Raw genomic sequence first — 16,394 nt, 5'->3', positions numbered from 1 at the left:
TATTAAGTAGTATAGCGATGTTACCATAACATGGGTCACCACCGGCCCACATTTCTTACTATATGGCTATCGGGCTTTGCCCCAAATATTAACTTCACCGCTAACATGAAACTCTAGGCCTAATTTTGTACGGACTACTACATTGATAACCTTTTTAATATTTAATCTCTTCACTTGGACGTTTATATTGCTTCCAATTCTTGGAAATACAATAATTAATTCATTATTATTTTAGAAAAATATAATAATAAATAAATCTAGTCGGTATGTTATTAATTATTTGACCGTATTTAACATTTAAGTCAAAATATTATCTTAAAATTTTATCAACCAAGGCATCACTCGGACACAAAAAGTACACTTCATATGATACCATATATTTAAATATCCTAAATTATTAGAACGAATTATTATTTGACCATATTTAACATTCAAGTGAAAATATTATTTTAAAATTTTATCAACCTTCTAGGCATCGTCCGGACATAAAACTAGTGTGATCAATCTTCCTTATGTTTAACAATAACGGAAGTTCATTTTTTTTCAAAAAATAATCATTTTTCATCAAAAAATAAAAAATAAAAATTACTCCGTAGTATTTATGCAAGTTTATCTTTACGGATATTACTTCTACATTGAATTGTGTTCAACGGAGTAATTGTCATGGTAGATGGTGACTGTGTAATTTAAGTAGATGATAGATGTGACTATGTGAGGATAGGTGTACATTTTAGCTGTTAGAAGTAAAGTCAAAGTAGCTATTTGGTATTCTTCAAAAAAAAAAAAAAAAAAAAAAAAAAAAAAAAAAAAAAAAAAAAAAAAAAGTCTATTTTTTGGTAAAAGTGTTCATTACAAACTAATTGTTGATATAATTAAACTTTGTAAATGTATTTAGTTGACATTTGACAAACACCCCTCCAAAAGTTAGTTTTGTTAGCTTTTGGAAAGCAATAATTCAAAAGTTAATAAGTATGTACCATTATTTGGCCTAACACTAACATTTACATTAGAAAGTATTTTCATACTACGTATTTTGTACCGATCAAAACATCAAAGCACTAAAAGTTATTGTCAAACTTATAAGTTAAGGAAGCCCACTAACAAAGCCCAAATTGAGATGTCATTTTAAAACAATTGGACTATAAAGTGAAACTCTTAAAATTTGAAAAAAAAAAAAAAAAAAAAATACAAAAACAAAACAAAAAAAAATTATTAGGGCGCATAATAATCACACACTAGTACTTAACAATGAAATCGAATACATTTTTACAAAATATGTCCACTCATATTGAGTGTCCAAATCTAATTCTAGTTAGAAATGATCCTATCATTACTTCTATTGGATCGGATTGATATTTAAGAGTTCTAGCTTAATTACAATTTTTACCCCGAACTTAAACTTCATAAAATATTAACAGTTTGAAATATTCATGTTCAGACATTCTACGTGACATCAATGAGAATGAAAATGATAATGATAGTGTTGATAGATTAGTGATATTTTATTACCTAGAAAGCAAAGTTTGAAAAGCATTATCAGTTCGTAAAACTTATGTATATTATACATGACATTGGTGAAACTGTAAAAGTGAACATGATAACTTCATAGAATAAAATGTTGCTTTTCAATGAAAGGAATATCCAAAATATCATATTGCTAAAATGTTTGACTTTAATTGGATTGATTGACAAAACATATCAATCTTCATATTTTCTTGATATTAGAGGATGTAGTTTGACAAATATGGGTAAGATATATATTAATGGTACATGCACCAGGGAAATAAAGAAGCCACTAATGTGTTTTAGTTATGCGATTCTTCTCAAGATCATACCATCTTAATATTAATTATCCCTAAAAAATTAATATCACAGGAACTTCTAAAATATATATATATATATATATATATATATATATATATATATATATATATATATATATATATATATATATATATATAAAAGAAGTCAATTCACGAATAGTTCATCCCACTAAAATGTTGTGATGAGACCTATATCTAGAAAAAAAAAATATTATGTTTTGAAAAGTGTAAAAAGAAATGACTAGAATATTAGTCTATTGAGCTATCCCATTTATAATTCATTGATTCTCACAGTCGGAGTCCAATTTAGACATTCTGTATTTATGCGTTAGAGGCCTTATTAGGGTCATTACCGATTTAATAGAAGTGACATATGGTGGACACATATTATCACTATCATTTAAAAGTTTCCGATATATACTAGACACTAGAAGATATATTGCTGGCAAAATTTCATGGTGGGTCTGATGCATTTCATGCTTCATGTGAAGTAATTGGCACATTAGCCTAAGGTACTAGATCAAATAATAGTTTCTACTCGAGAGGAAATCAATTTATGGATGCTGATGAGATTTATTCATTGACATTTAAAAGACAATTTGGTAAAAAAGATTCGAATAAAAATGTGATAATAATGGCCCATAATTTTGTTTATGGGTGATTTGTATCCATGCTTACCACTAGTTAGTTTTGCTCCACTTGATACAATGAGGAGGCAAAAGAAACTTTTTGCCATTGAAATGACCAAGATTGGTTATTAATTACCTTTCTATGATACGGAGTAGACCGTATAATTATGATCTCTGCCTCTCTATGAATTCATAGTATATCGATCATGACTCTATTAGTCCTTGTCAGATGGTTTGTTATGTGTCTAACAATACTAATTAAGTTGTTACTCTTTCTATTTTAATTGTTTGCATCATTTTAATTAAATTGGATCATAAATTTAGATTTTGTATTACGCTATTTTAACTTAAATGAACAAAATCGACGTCCTTATTGAAAGGTTGAGATGGAGTAGGTCATACATTGTATCTGCCCTTTCATTTGAATTTTGAACTTAAATGCGGAAAATACCTTCATTATAATTCACCTATTACTAATTGAGTAATTGGTTATACAATAACTTTACACGAGATTCTATATGGTCTAATCTCTCCCTAGAAAGCTATGCCGATGTCCAATGAAATTGTGACACACTACCTAAGGCTTCATAGCAAGGTAAAAGATTCTGGGCCCAGATGATGAACAACCCAAAGGAGAGATTTTGTTCGTTGGCATGTGCAATAATCTGTCAATGTTGTCTGCCCATTCAAAGAGCGGCAATCCTCATGGGCCACTACAAAACTTCATTCAAAAAAATATGATCATCATAATAAATTATGATAGCAGTTTTATATAAGCATTTAATATAATAAGTATAGTATTAATACGAATGATTTGTCAATGTGGTGTTGAAAAATAAAGAAATTACTAGAATAGTGTTCACCTAAAATTATTTCTCAATTTAGTGTCCATGTAGGTTCGGAAATCATGAACCTATGTTATGATTAAAAAAATCATTGAAGAGAACTTTTTTCTAATAAAATCCTAATAAATATGTATACCATCAAATTATTATTTTTTTTGACACGAAGAGGGTTTTTTTCTATTAGTTACTCAAACCTTAATCAAGGAGAAAATTAGGTTTAGAGTTTTCCAATCCTACGTGAACAATATTTTGAGAAATATTTTAAAGTGAACACTTTTTTAGTAATTTCTTTATTTTTTAGCACCAATTTAGCAAATTGTTCTTATTTTAAAATATACACATTAATAAAGCGATCGGTGTCATAAACGTTCAATTTATAATTATTAAAAAGAAATTGCTTTTAACTCCATCCTTACTTAAATTATACGTAAAAACAAAAGGGTTAAAAATTGTTTCCTAATTATTATTCTTTTATACATATAAGGTTCCAACCTAATGAAGAATTTCTCTTTTAATCTATTGTTAAAATTGTATTATGTATTTCTTAGAAAAATTATTACGTATATAATGATTTATTTGCCCTTATATATTAGTGTGCATATAATACATTTAAAATTCAATCAAATTAAACTAGCACAAACCAAAATAATTTGGAGCAAACAAATCAAAGAAAAAACATTATAAATTCATACATCAATATACCTTATTTCAATTAAAAATATAGCCTCAATATGACCTAAAGTTTCTATTGAACCAGTCTATTATATTTCATGAATATACTTATATGTCTAGGCCTAATGGATTTATTTTGACGCGTGATCCGTTGCAGATTTATTCTCAAAGCATACCCCATATAGCTAAACGCACTAAGCTCAATAGTAGAATATCAAGTGTTTACAGACATGTTATGTTGTACAGTTTGGACGTCCCAATAAACCGAACAAAATATCTAAGACTTAAATTGGCCTGCTATTATAGGTTGAGGATTCGACTTTATGACCTTAAACTACTGATCTACTAGTTTTTGAAGGTAAGAATCTTTAACCCTTCTCTTGCACTTTTAAGTGTATGACCCGTGAATGATACGTAATATATTAAAAAACCACGAGGATAAAAGTCTAATCAGGGTCTTTTACTTAATTAAAAAAAATTAAAAAAAAAAAACAAAAGAACCAATGGGTTGTATGTTGATAATTCACCTAACATGAGCTCACTGCTGACAACATCAAATCATTTTGTGTAGAATACAGACTGAAAAAAGACAAAAAAAAATAATCTCCAATGAATGTTGTGTCTTGCTCTCAGCAATAACTCGTGTAATCTGCAAAAATGGTATCAGTAATCAATGGGTATATATATTGTATGTGTATTCAAATTATGCGCTTTTTCAATGAATTTTCAGAATTAATCAAACCATGTACTCTATTTTAATTATGCGTGCAAACTTATATAATTGGTGTATAATATATATATATATATATGTCCAAATTCATGTAAATTAGAAAATAATGTAGTTTCCTAGATATGTATATGATATGATGCTCCAAGATCCACAATTTAATTTGCAGGTTGTTGCCATCAATCTTTGGACCCATGATGAGCCATAACAACAATTACCAAGATATGATTAGCTTTGGCCTCACTCGAAATGGATCGGACAATTTATTATTTTTGTTTATTTCAATAAGAGTATGGTTAATGATCACATAACGAAAAACAATGATTTAAAAAAATAATGTCAATCGGACAGTAATTCAGAAATACATCAAATTAAGCTGACTTTTAAAAAGAACAAAATTATCGACTTCTATGCCTTCTAAGGGGCATCATTGATGTGAACCCACTTTCTGCAAATCTCTTCCTTCTCTTCGGCACCGAACATCAATTGCAACGATTCGATAGACGGCTCATTGGGATAGATTAAATCAACAACACCCCCCTTGGAAACGTATAGGAGGTTTTTTCCTCGTACGGCTCGAGAAAAATGATTCTAAGTTAGGTATATATAAATTAGAATGCCCAATCAAATAAGCCCATAAAATCATCAAATGAATTAGACTAAGAATTAAGTCCTTTTCATTTCTTTATTTCCTAAAAAAAATCATTTGTATAGTCATAACTCAAGTTGAATAGCTCAAACGAAAATCTTGCATTTCATTTATTGAGCAGTCTCAAATACCCTTTTGTCTCATTTAGAATCGATTTGAATTCAAAATTCTGATCCAAATCCAAGTGTTATGACAATTAACAATTAAAAAGGTATTTCCTTGTTCCGAAAATCTTTATCTTTTTTTTTTTGAATCATTGGGTTTAGACATTACTTCGTTGAATAGGAATACTTTCAAAAATGGCAGCAGTCCGACTCGAATTTCTTAATAATTAAACTTTCATTTACCACTGTCACCTTTCTGTTTGATGGCTATTGGAGTCACCAAATTCTGCTCAAGTCCCAAATTTTGAGTTCTAAAATGTTTGTAATTTGTCATTAACGAAAAATCACATAACTTTGTCATGAAATACGAGTAATAATATAGCCATATTCATTACGATTTTATTATTATCAATGTTGCGCACAATGTTTAGACAACATCATTGATAAAACCCTTACAAGGCTAACTCAGCTCCAACACTCAGTATCTGGTTATATGCATAAATTAAAAGTTTGAGTTCTTCATTTGTATAAATATTCGTGATGTTAGTTTTTTTGCCTACGTAATTTCCAAAATATTTGGCATTTAACTTTTTAAAGGGGCAAATTTTTTTGTTCTTCAACAAGTCTTTTTTAATTTCAAATACTTTAACATTCGTGCAAAAGCAGTCTACTTATTTTGTGACAATATTATATGAAGAACAGATAAAGTTGAAAAAAGAGGAAAACCCAAAGAAGAAGAAATAATGCTAGATTAAGATGACTTTGTCATGTATATTTCATAGCAAGGTGACTATGTTTGGCATAATGTGGATTAGGATTTTTGTAAAGCTTAGAGAAAAGTGACAAAGTGCTACCACTAATTGCCTAAGATCGACTCTTGGCAACCAAAGTTGTTAGAATTGGGATACTTTGGATCGATAGGGTTGTTTAATTTGAATTGGATTGCTTGAAAGTTGAAACATAAAATTAATTTAAGACATTATTGATGACATTCGTATATATATTACTAGAAACCTCCAAATGTTGGAAAATTAGACATATTTTTTTGTGAAAGAAATTAGAAATATTTTCCATGAAACAAATTATGTATCAAATTGACTTTATGAAGGTGTAAATAATCAATTCATGATTAACGATTTTTATTCTTGTGTACTCCAATGCATTTGGATTGGCCCTCAAAATGTGTGATCTTTTTATTTTATTTATTTATTTTTATCTTTTACGCATACATTATCAAAAATAAAAAGTGCTATTTTAATTTAAAGTAGCATTATCACACGAGAAGACAAAAATCCATTTCTTATCAAAAATAAAAAGTGCTATTTTAATTTAAAGTAGCATTAAAATCTAAAATGTTATATGTTGATGAATAACATCCACTAGTTAAAAATAATTTAAGCCTTGTAACGTACTAAATTCCTCTTTTGGAAACATTACTTAGCTAAGTGAGGCAATATTAAAAATGCTTTTTTTATTTAGAGTAACACGTTGTTTCTGGAACTCTTGCGTGCGATGTGACATGCAACAATCCAATTTTTCCATATAGATGATAAAAAATAATGGACAACAATATTATTATAGTGTTTCATCCACTAAGAGCTTAAATAAATAAAGTTAGGACTTATATATGGACATTGTAAACGCATAATAAAATATTATGAATGCTAATGGAATTCTAAATATTTGCTCATTATCATCAATTTATCATAACATACCAACTTAGGATCAATTTGTTTACTTTGTTTAATTTGAAATCTTGATTAATCCTTTTTCAATTATTTACAAGTCTAGCTACGGAGTATTATGGTATAATCATAACATACCAATATAAAAGTAGGAAAAATAATCATATAATTTTGTTATACATTCGGTATTTGCAGGTCAGACACTTTAAGAGTGAGGGGGGTGGGCATGGGATTCTCACCCTCAAAGTGTATTTAGCGAGGATTAAACCCTCAAACTCAAAGTTAAAAGATATAATAATCCTTATCACTAGACCAAGTTTAACTTATACAGCTTATAATTGTCAAAAAGTAAATGTTAAAAACAAGAATAAATACCACGAGACGAACTCGATCACGGACATATATTTTAGACGGAATTGAACAAGTCATGTACTTACATGACGCCATGACGGAATATATAAATATGCTACTCGTAGCTTATATTAAAGGCTAGCTAGCTAAACAATTACGTGAGCACTAGGACAGCTATATTAGTACTTGCTTGAATTGCTCCAACTATTTTAACTTCCCATATTATATCTCATTGCTATCAGTTAGCTAGATTATACGTAATTAAGAAACATACAGATGATGATTTAGCTCCTCAAATCCTATCTCTAACGTACTTACGTACATAACATGAATTTTGGTGTTGCATACTTGATACTTGCATATGTAGATCGGAAAGATAAATCTTGATTGGTTCAACAAACAGTTTAAAATACGGATCGGTATATATATATTATTATACTCAGGGCTTGTTCTGTTTAGCTTAATTTTAGTTCAGTTCAGTTCAGATCCAATAAGTTCAGTTTTGTTCTTAATTTGTTTCTCTCATAAACAATTCATTTCAGTTCTATTATATTCAGTTCAGCCCCAATCAGTTTTGTTCAGTTCAGTTGTTTTCAGTAAATTAGAACAGGCCCTCGTTCTTGTTACGAAAGATACATATTACAAAGAGCTTGCACGATCTTCAAACGAAGAGCTAGATCCGAAAACGGAACATTCAACAAACATCCATCAGTCCATCACATACCACTATACCACCATGCTGCATTAAGAACCGTCCTTTTAGTAATACTTTCCAGTTTTCCACTGTACGTAGTCTGTACGGTTCATTTTCTTATGTTATTCCGTACTTCCGTAGGATATATGCATGGCACACATTATGGAGATTGTACTTTAATTTAATTTGAGAGTATACTGATCTGAACATAGGATAAATAGAGTATAACATTAAATTAATTGTATAATAATCACATCAAACCTACTTAGTAAAACCTTATAACTTGCTAACATTTAGGAAATCACAGGAGTACAGAACATACACTGATCACATGCACAAGGGCGTAGCCACAAGGGGGGCTGGCAGGGGCCCGCCCGAACATGCATAATATGATAATAGTACTAAGCTAGCTACTTACGTAGTTGCGTTTGTTTCCTTAGTTATGCACAAAGACTAAGAAGGGCATGCGGAAGAAATTAAAGTGTACTAGCACGTAATGAAAAAGAATAAGAATTATCAATATTACAAGTTTGAGTGAAATTAAAGTTAAAAATAATTTACTTGTAGAAACTAGATGAATGACAAGGTTTGTATCTCATAAATTTTTTCTTAATGGTAGTATAAATAAGGCTTGTGTCGATTCAACCTCACTTGAATTCCCGGTAGTGTAATAATTGACATAAAAACTATTAACAATAATGTACATTATTATGCTATTCCTTTTAATATTTAAATATTAGGAGGAAGGAAACAATTTAAGATAAAATAATTAACACATGCTAAATTAAAAAGGACAAGAAAAACATTGATTGAAAAGGAGAAGACAAAAGAAAGAGTTGTATTAGTAGAGGCAAGTAACATGATGAGTAGATTGAAAGAAAAAATAAACAAATTAAAATAGTAAATCAAATTAAAGTGTAATTAATTATAAAAGGTGGGGCAAATAAGGTCCCTTGTTTGAAGGCAAAGAACATATCCTTCATCCTTGACATCGACAATGTTAGACCCAACAAGGTTGGATGATCTGTACTACTTTCTAATCTTAGATTATAAGAGAATATTTTTCTATTTTTTCAGGACACCCATTCTTTTCATCCTTTCCTAATAATCCACAAAAAGTTTATTTGCCTTTTTATTTTTTGTGTAATTTTATTTTTATCTTCAAAGCTTAATTAGGATGTGGGGAACAAAGATGATACGATTTGATATTGCTCTTGGATCCTTTAGAAAGAAAAAAGTTTGTCTTGATTATTCATTGTTTTTTCTTCAAAAATTATATATGCTCTCTTTAATCAATCAAGTTTTTACTAGCTAGGTCCTAGTTTTGACCCATTCAAATTAATTTTAACTTGTACCTATTGTAAGGGGACAAATTTTTAATCAATGTCTTTGGATAATTTTTGGTCTCGACTTGGGAATCCATATAGTCATGCATGGCTGCATGGGTAGTTTCAATTTAAAATTCAACGTTTTGGTTGAACATAAGAAATTAAATTTTCATGCTAAAAAGTTATAGAATAATGCTTAAATATTCACTTATTCAAGGCATTAGATTAATTCTGACAAGTGGTCATGACGTTTTCAAGTAAAAACCAGGTGTCGTTTATAAAATAATTAACAAATTACACATTTTGTGGCACATATACATCAATATAGTATGATGTTGGTACTCTTCAAATCCCTTACCGTTTAGATTCATATTGAGATCAGATATTTTATAGATTCGATTAATGGTATATATTCAATTGTGGATATTGACAATCTAGTGAAGTTGCGATTCTCAGTCCATAAACAAATAATAGAAGAAACATGAATAAAGTCATGACTCGTGAATATTATTGAGGGACAACTACTTAACGCCACAAAAAAAACAAAAAAAAGTGTTAACGAGTACTCGTACTATACAACGATTCTTAGGATATGTAAACTTTCTTGAAAGATTCAATTATGATAAAGTACGGAAAACCACGGTAAATTTTCAATATCGTGGTTGCAAATCACAAATAAGAACTTTGATGTGAAAAGGAGAATCAAGAACCTTTATTAGTTATCCCACATAGGATTATATATATTTATACGGATTAACATTTAAACCACGTTAATAATTCAAAATAATGCTATAGACTAACAGACACGAATAATAATAATAATACGTACTATAATAAAAATAATTATTAATCCTGAATAGAGAAATTGTAAGAGTATACATGATGTGAAGTATTATTACAGTCGCAGATGGAGTTGAATGAGAGCTGACAAAGCTCATGGATAAGCTCACACTCTCAAAGCATTAGATTGGGTCAGGGGCAGGTGGTTCAATTCTTTGGTGCTATGAGAGGATCAAAAGATGAAGACATGAAGTTATGTATTCTGTCTCCTCTTTAGGGGTCGAATAGATATTAATATAAATTCTCATCTGGTGCATGATTTGCATCAATAATTAAGGGCTTGTTTGACATCATATTTGGTTTTCAGTTTCCTGTCTTTTTTAAAACCAAAAACCAAAAACAGGAAACATGAAAATGTGTTTCCACTTTTCTGTTGTCAGTTTTCAAAATTATCATGATTTTAATAAGTTTAAATAATTTTTTATTCATTATGGGACATATATCACATACTTTTAAAAAACAAAAAACCAAAAAACAGAAAACCACAACAATGCCAAACGAACTCTAAATAATTAGATTTTTATACCTTTTTGTGGAGATATTTGAATTGCATTTTTTTTTACATATTATTTTTACTTTTATAGACTCTTAGTTAATTTTTGGAGTAAAGAGAGATAGAGAGACAAATTAAATAGGCCCATGTGGTAAGAGAGAGAGAGAATTTATTAGTTACATAGGAAAGTTATGCAAGTCGCAACTAAATTAAAACTTACTTTTTCGAAAAGTGATGCAACTAAAAAATGGAGAAAATACATTTATTTATTTTTTATTTTTTAAAAAGAGGAGATGTCTAGAACATTTGAGAGGCTTAAATTTGAGACTTTGGGTATGTTTTAATTTACTTAGAAAATGTAATTCTGATGTAAAAGTTGAGAAGAAAAAAAATACATTGAGATAAATATAGAATATCTTATGAACAAAGTACTTATAAACGTATAATTTATACCTTATATGTTATTAAATATTTACAATTAAAAGATGCATGAATAGTAGTGAATAATCAAATTTTACATTCAACCTAAAACATAGAGTTATAGATATAGAAAACTGATCCATACACACCCAATTTACAATCAAACTTTTATTGCAAATCACATGATTTAGATCGACCTAAAATGTCTATTTTTTTTTTTTTGAGGGAAATCTAAAATGTTTAATAATGATAAGAATATTAGCAATAAATAGAATATGACCTAACCTAACCCAACCTAACCCCAATGACTTAAATCCGAAACCAACTCGAACCAAGCATCACATATTGACATACACATTTTCCGACTCAAAATAACTCAACCTATCTGAAGAACAAATAACTCACCTCTAAAATATCCTAAGCTCGTGGCAAAAGGTGCATAGTAATGCACATGATTTTTTTTTTATATTTTTTTAATAAAGTAACACATAATTCATACAAAAATTATACTAGATGAGTCACAAAACTTCACAAATTCCCGTTATAGAAAAAATGTGTTGGAAAACTATTACTTCTGAGCCCTGCTACGGAGTTTGAAAGTTAAATACAGATAACCATAAAACTTAATACAGTATTCAAATACTGTAAACCCGAAGTTGATGGGAGATAATGAGAAGAAGATCAAGGTTTATAACTGCCATTACTTGAAAAAGAGTTCATTGATGAATGAAAATCGGCAAAATAATGTAACATATTACGTTCACTACCTCTAAAAATAACTTGATTATTGTGAAATTACATGGCTAATATATATTTATGGGTGATCTGTGATTAATTTGGGGGTGTTGCAAATGAGCTATCACAAGTCGGCCTCACCTAAAACTAGACCTGGCAAATGGGTCATTTCGGGTCGGGTATGGGTCGGGTCATTTCGGGTCGACTGATAATCGGGTCGGGTATCGGGTCAACACTTCGGGTCGAGTTTGGGTCGGGTCAGTTCGGGTCGGGTCAATTTTCGGGTCAAGTCAGTTCGGGTCGGGTCAATTTTCGGGTCCAATTTTTGGGTCAACTTCGGGTCGGGTAAACTTCGAGTCGGGTCAATGCATTGAGTTAAATTCAACTCAGTATATATATTTATTTATTTTTAGACGAAAAACTCACTACATTTATTAAGGCTACTTTTTTCATGAAATATAGTAATTGTTTGACTTTTATTGACTTTGTTATTTTTTTATTTTTTATTTTTATTTTTTATTTTTTTTGTGTTTAGATTGAGAATCAATTTCAGGATCTCCTGAAACTAAAAGGGATGCTCTAACAAATTGAGTTATACGACTTATACCTCATAATTAGGTTTTTCTTGTTCAAGTTTTTTCAAACGAAACTCATAATAAGGTTTTTCTTATTCAAGGTAATTTGATCTCAAATTCAAACTTGATAGGATTAGATTAAACTTTTTCTGGGCTACTTAATAGCTCAGTCTCCGACTCTCCGGTTTAAATTACTTCATAGGATGTCTCATCACTATTAGTATATAATGAACTAATGAATTATGAACTATTGCAGTTATGTAACTATGCTTGTGTCTATCTACCAGTCTACTATCCAATTAAAGAACTCAAGATCCTATATGACTATATTTTTCATTACATATAAAACACAAAATACGGTCAAAGAGAAGTGTGTGAATAAAGTCAAAACGGTCAACTAAAAAAAACGGAGGTATTATTAATTAAGCGAAATATTCTCATATTCAGATGTAAGATTACGGACACACTTGTTGATCAATTAAAAATTTTCAATTAACAAAGTTACAACTTAAAAGTGAAAATTCAAGAGGGAAACAAAATAAAACTTTTAACTTGGTTAAAATTGTGGGAAATTCTTCCCCCCAAATGGCTAAAACTCCAAAAGTATTTCATTATGAGGACAAGAGGTAAATTATGAGCGGGAATACTCCCTCCAAGTTTCCATAAGTAAAAGGTAAAGTGACTAAATTCTAAAATACAGAAAAACAAAAATAAAAGTAAAAAAATAGGAAGATAAAAAAAATTCTTTAGCTTAAATAGATTTGGGTCAATTAATTCAATTTAATTGCGGTTTTTTTCTATTTCGGTTTGCTAAGGTCAAGTCTTTAATTTAAATAGATTCTGGTCATTTCAGGTATAAGATAATTTTGGTTTAGGTCACTCTGGGTTTCGAGTCTATTTGGGTCAATTAATTCAAGTTAAAGGTCGGGTCAACTTCAGGTCGGGTCGTTTCGGGTCTCGGGTCAACTTCGGGTCGGGTCATCTCGGGTCGGGTCGTTTCGGGTTGGGTCATTTCGGATTTCGGGTCTAGGTCGGATCATTTCCACTTCGGGTCGAGTATGGGTCGGGTCGGGTTGATTCGGGTTTTGGGTCAATTTCGGGTCACTGATTTTGGGTCGATTTTGGGTCATGGGTCGGGTCATCGGATCTGGGTCAGGATTGCCAAGTCTACCTAAAACTAAGCGATGCAAGTACTATGTATCAACGTATATATGAGTTGTAGCAAATTTACGAGTTTTCTGCTGAACAAATCCTAGGATCAATACTTGTAGATTTAATTTTGTTTGTGTTTGGATCAAGTTTCTCTCCAAAAAGGCTTCCAGCGACGTACATCTTCAAGCACGAACGTGTCAAGTGATTCAAGTGAATGATACAGCAGCAATGTAATGACTAATGAAGCAAGGTAGCAGCTCCAATTCGCCGCCGTGTGAAGTAGTGAGCAAGACACGTGATGTATAACCCTAGAACACTAGTCACATTGCATGGCAACTCTTGCACCAACTGTTAGCATTTTCGTACTATCACACGGTCTATAAAATTCATCTTTTACTAACACATCAAACAATCTACCTCATCATTCGCACTTGTTTAGTAACTAAACAGATATCATGAATTTGAAATTCAAGCTACCTTTGTTATTGCTGTTTTTTTCAGTTTTCTTAACCTCCAGTTTGGCAGTCCGCTTTCCTAACCAGTATGAAGCATCGAGTGATGAGCATTGGCAATGCCTGCAGCGTTGCAGAAGTCAGCGCAGCAGCCTGTTAGAGTGTATCGATGAGTGTGAAGGTAAAGGAGGGAGTGAGAAGTGGGTCTCTGAAGGCGATGATGAGTTGATCGACATAATGATCAACCCACACCATGACCGTGAGCACCAGTTTGAGCAGTGTCGTCGTAAATGCCAAAGGGCAGGGCCAGCGTGGTCAAAGCGAACAATGGCAGTGCCAAAGGAGGTGTCAGGAGAAGTATCAGGAGAGGGAGAGTAGTAGAGATCGTCGTTATGGAGATAGGGATGATGAAGTAGAGGAGATCAGCCAGGGTCGTGACCCACAACAGCGCTTCGAGCAGTGCCAACAGAGATGCAGGAGGCATGGACAAATAATGGAATGCCAAAGGATGTGCCAGGAAGAGCTGCGAAGGCAAAAGGAGGAACACCAAAGCCGGCGCTTTGAGGAGGATGGCTTAGAGGTATCCGAGAATCCCCAGCGTGACCCACAACAACGCTTCAAGCAATGCCAGCAGAGATGCCAGAGGCAAGGGCAAAGAATCGAGTGCCAGAAGAGGTGCCAGGAAGAGCTACAAAGGCAAAGAGAGGAACGTCAAGGTGGGCGCTACGAGGAAGGTGACTTAGAGTTATCCGGAAACCACCACCGTAACCCACAACAAAGTTTGAAGCAGTGCCAGCAGAGATGCCAGAGGCAAGGGCAAAGTCAAAGAATCGAATGCCAGAGGAGGTGCCAGAAAGAGTACCAAGGGCAGGAAGGAAGAGGCAGGCGCTACACAGAGACGTCTGGCAGCCCCACTATACTAGCTTTCTTCTTGAAACTCACTGGATTGTTTTAAGTGATTACTGGTGAGTGATATGGTAGCTTGACGGCATCATGAATAAAGTGTACGATGTAGGATGAGTGATGTTGTATTTCACTTCTCTTTTTCAATTAGATGCAAGGACCAGAGAGGCAGTGAGCGTGTTTTACCACTCTGCATCTTTCTGTTTCAAAATAAATATAAATAAAGCAATATACTGGTAAATAATGAAAGTTGCATTGCTGTCAAAAAAAGAGAGAAAAAAATTACCATAATATTTCATCCAAGTTCACCTAGATGGAAAGGTATAAATGAATGAATTAAGGAACACAAAATGAACATCCACCAGGCATGTAATACCTCAGTTTGCAAAACTATTGAACGTTAAATTCATTGATTTTTCAAGTGTGAATATTTTACAAAAACAGCCTACATAATTATACATGGAATAGCTTATTCTTGGGATTATCTGAACACATTCAGTTATGTTTTATTCCAATTCAAATAAAATTATACTTAGCACTATATTTTAAACTATTTTGTTTGGAGGGGGGGGGGGGGGGGGGGGGGGGGGGGAAGTGGAAAGCCTAACTTAGCTAGGATACCTGAATGATGGGGAATCAGGAATGAATCTATACTTGCGGACTTGCCTATACCTTTTGGTTTATGTGATAACAGTAGGCTTCTCCCTTCCGGTGAAGTCCTTCAGCTTCGATATAGATAATGCAAGATCTGAACATTGTAGGTAGCAAATAAGATTTCCAAACACAAATCAGGTCATGTTATGTACAGCATAGAAGGGGAAGTAACAAACCTATCAATGGTTTTAATGCTATTTGGGCATCCAAATCGTGTTTAGAGGCATCAGGCTCAAATTGCTCAATGTATACTCTGATTGTTGCACCTGCAGAACCAGTACCCTGCAAAACAAGAGAGAGTATTCATTCTAAGTCCCAATCATGGTTCAAAACTTATACAATTTGAACTCTCACACACACTATTATTCAATCGAATTTTATTATTTCTGTTTCCCTCCATCTACCAAAAAAATCTACCACAGCCAAAAAACCATAAAAAGATTACTTATGAAATGATTGTGTTTAAGATATCTAGTTCAATTGACAATGGTGATGTGGCAAGCTTATAAATGACATGGACTGAGACGTAAGATTGAAAAGAGGACTTCTAATGATTTTTTCACCCTGCAAAATGTTAAAAGAATAATGAAAAGCTTAAGTTTGCACATACCGATAAACGAAATATTATTCGCGACCCATCAGTAAACACAAAGCGAACACCTT

The sequence above is a fragment of the Chenopodium album genome, chromosome 10 (genome assembly GCF_948465745.1).
Source record: "Chenopodium album chromosome 10, dcCheAlbu1.1, whole genome shotgun sequence".
Classification (NCBI taxonomy): Eukaryota; Viridiplantae; Streptophyta; class Magnoliopsida; order Caryophyllales; family Amaranthaceae; genus Chenopodium; species Chenopodium album.
Note: the sequence above shows the minus strand (reverse complement) of the source record.